Source organism: Helianthus annuus, chromosome 1 (genome assembly GCF_002127325.2).
Source record: "Helianthus annuus cultivar XRQ/B chromosome 1, HanXRQr2.0-SUNRISE, whole genome shotgun sequence".
In the NCBI taxonomy this organism is placed as follows: Eukaryota; Viridiplantae; Streptophyta; class Magnoliopsida; order Asterales; family Asteraceae; genus Helianthus; species Helianthus annuus.
This window is the reverse complement of record NC_035433.2, coordinates 74,219,633-74,223,519: the sequence shown is the minus strand read 5'-3', so window position 1 is coordinate 74,223,519 and position 3,887 is coordinate 74,219,633. Positions and strand designations below refer to the sequence as shown.

General features: G+C 33.2%; 1 long non-coding RNA gene across 1 annotated transcript; it reads left to right on the top strand.

The window, feature by feature from the left end:
* The first annotated feature begins 1,472 nt into the window (after window positions 1–1,472).
* Window positions 1,473–3,383, top strand: LOC118481923. The gene is made up of 3 exons (XR_004866353.1): window positions 1,473–1,633; window positions 2,152–2,214; window positions 3,151–3,383. It is a non-coding gene; the product is annotated as an uncharacterized LOC118481923 (long non-coding RNA).
* Window positions 3,384–3,887: the final 504 nt, after the last annotated feature.

Genomic DNA, 3,887 nt, shown 5'->3' with positions numbered 1-3,887 from the left:
GCTCGATCCATCTTTATCATCCGTGTTATGGTGATTTACCTGGAAGTCACATTTTAAACACCATTAGTATAGCAAAGCGAGTAAATTAGTCAATAATTACATCTTTCACCATGGTGATGCTATTACACGCCTATAGGATTTGCACATCTCATTTTAAACCCCACCATGTTTAGACCATGGTGATACTATTACACGCCTGTGATTATGGAATTTATCACACACATGTGATTATGGAATTTGAAAAATTATTGTAGCACCCACCATGTTTCAAACATGACAATATTAATAACTTACTCCTTTACATGTCTTATTTTCTTAACTAGATTTTTTACTTGTGTCACGCGTTGCGGCGGCATCGTGGTGTTTCGATCTCATTACATGTGTTACGATGATGACATTAACGTGTGATGCCCGTGCGTGACGTGACTCGTTTTTTACTTTGTCACACACATTACGTTCGTGACATTAACCTGGTCAGGCATAGATAAAGCTCGCACGTTGCGGTGTGAACTCGTAAAAGTATTTTAAACAAAAGAACTGAAATGTTGGAGAAAATGATGTGTGAAGTTGTAAAGTAGAAAATAATAGAGGGTCAAAGCTGTTAGTTTTTTTACTTTGTCACACATGTTACGTTTGTGAGATTAACATGGTTAAGCATAGATAAAGAAGAGTATAATGTCTCGCACGTTGCAGTGTGAAGTCGTAAAAGTAATTAAAATAAAAGAATTGAAATGTTAGAGAAAATAAGGTGTGGAGTTATTAAGTAGAAAAAAATAGAGGGTTAAAGTAGTCAATTATCAAAATTTAAGAGTAAAAGTAAAGAAGAGTATAATGTCACGCACGTTGCGGTGTGAAGTCGTAAAAGTAATTAAAATAAAAGAATTGAAATGTTAGAGAAAATAAGGTGTGGAGTTATTAAGTAGAAAAAATAGAGGGTTAAAGTAGTCAATTATCAAAATTTAAGAGTAAAAGTGTCACATACCAAAGTGTGTGAGTTGAATGTGTGACATAATCTAAAGTTTGAGGGTGAAATAAACATGCATGGTCCACCGACCATGCATTTTAAGATATAGATAATAAGTCAGAACGTACCACCGTATTAAAAACTTCACGTTAAGACATAAATTCGCCGTTTTAACCTAACATCCTATAATCATACTAAATGTAAATAACACAGTATTAAAAATAAATATGATGTTTGGGGGTTGTATGGTACCTGGGCCGGGCATCTTAGGTTGTCGTCTGTAACACCCCGAAAATATTAGAAATTATAAAAATGACCATATTAAATATGTTGGTCATAACTAAGGACAAAATAACTAGGAAAAAAAGTTAACCTAGTTAATTATGTGCCTTAAAACAATAAAGAAAAAACTTGGTTAATAACCCTTTATAAAACTTGGATAGTAGAGGGGCTAGAGTTGATAAATGAGAAAAAAGTTTTAATTATGTAAAAGTAAAACACCAAAACACACACTTAGGTGTGTGTTCTGGTCGTGAATTCCACAGGAGCCAAAGGAGTTCTTGAGCTCAAACCCTAACTAACACAAATCAATCAAATTGAAAGGGCAAATCAAGTTTAAATCGAAAACCAAGTTGAAATTAGTGATCACTCAAGTGAACGGATCACAAGGTATGTCAAATTTCATTATTTGGTTCCATCTCAAATTCTTGATGAACACTTGAAAACGAAATTATTGCTAGAATATCGAATGTATGAATGATGCTATGTTGAATCCATGTTTAGGGACGAACCATAATTGAGGAACTTGATGAATTAGTCATGATAATCAGGAGATTCTTTGATCACCCACTTAGGTGTTGAATGGGTGTTGTAGGAAGATGATGAACACTAGATTTATGATTATCAATTTGATGTTATTTGATTTCCATGAAGTAAGTCTAGGTGTTGTATTACATGCTAGACATAAAAACTTGTGAATGATGTTAAAATTTGGCAAATAACTAGTTATGAAACTTGATTGTTGATTTTATAAAATTATGCCCACATGGTGTTTGCTAAAATGCCTAAATGAAAGCTAAAATGTTGAAATTACGAGCAAAAACGCATATTTGAATGATATGGCGAATTATGCGAAATATGATGCGATAAGAGTTCTAAACATGTCGTTGGTTGAACTCTTTGGGCAGGGGAATTGAATCTTCAAGCGGACAAGCCGGAGCGGACGCGCGCTTGAAGGAAAAGCTTTGAAGGTACGTAACTTATGGCTCCGTTACATTATGCATAAACGTAGATTGTAGTTATGTTAATGGTGTCATTGTGCAATATAGGAGTTTGGTATGTCATTGAAGTGACGAAGTTCACTTGATAACCAAACGGGTCACAATAATGGTTAGAATAAGTTTGGTATGTCATTGAAGTGGTAATTTACACTCGACAACCAAACGGGTCAAAACAATGTTTTAAATCGGTAGTGTTTGAAGTGACTTGAATGTCACACAATGAATGTGTATTATGAATGCGTAAGCCGAGAAACGGACACGCTAAATTTGATGTAAATGAACCCGTGGATATGGGTCAAAAGTTTAGAGAAATGATTTTGTAGAATTTGCTTAAATGCGCATGCTTGAAACGTTGATACCAAGCATGACGCTAATGCGCGTGCAAACCATGTGATGGGAGTGAAACGCTAATGCTTGATAAGCCCGGGATGGGTAAAAATGTTTAGAAACGATTTTTGATAATAATCTCGTAGTGTAACTTAAAACTAAACGGGTCGAATAATTGTAAAAAAGGATTTATAAGCCATTTGCTTATAAACCAGATTTCAATGCGAACAAAGATGGTAAACGATCTGTATTTTAATTACGGACGCATAGGAAAAAGAATCACACAATTTGGATAAGTAGATAAAAAGTTATGGCATTTTGAAGTTTTGATTTTGATCAAAAACTAGAGCTGGGCAAAAATGTAGGCTCAGATATGGACCTGCTGGAAAAGAGTGTCCCTCGCAACACGCGATGGGTAACATGAACGTCGCTTGTCGCGGGCCGCGACAAACAAAGCTTAGCCTCTCGCGACCCGAGAGAGGCAATAATGCTGATTTTTTTTTTTTGTTTGATGATGGAACTTGTTTATTCTTGTTTCTAAGCTATCAAATCTAACTTTTATGTTGGTTTTGAATTTAGGTGATCGTAGTAAGCATTCGGATGATGATCAAGCAATGAACAAGAACCGAACACATGTCCGAACAAAGCTTCCGTGTTGATCTATTTTGTTTTAGTTAAAAGTGAACCTTGTAAACACTTAGCACTATATTTTGAATGTTTCAAACATGTGTGAATTTTAACTTGACAAAGTTTTTTGTAAAGTCGCATTTTAGTATAAAATGCGTATTTAATGTTATAATCATGTTAATTTAGATGGGTCTTACATCGTCTCGTTTTCCCCAATCTTCCTCGTGTGACACATTAGCGCCACATCAAGTTTTTCAGTTTTCCCCATGTTACGCGGTGTCGTTGCAAACCCCAAATCTAAACTATTTAATTTAATTAAAACATTACAACAATTTATATAATTAAATGTTTTAAATATAAATTAAAATAAAATATATATTTAAAAAATAAATCAAATTTCAGTATATTTTAATTATACAGATTAAGTTAGGTTTAAAATATAACAAACTTTAAAGTTTATTAAAAACAAAAATCAAATTATAAGGTGGTAAAAAATATAATAAATCAAGTTATAAAGGGTAAAAATATAATAAATAAAGTTATAAAGGGTAAAAATATAATAAATCAAATACATACACAAAAAAAGAAAAAAAAACAAATACGCACCCATCATCTTCTTCTTCTTTATACCTTCAAACATAAACACACACAAAATACATACACACATGTCCTACATGAGAAAAAAAAAA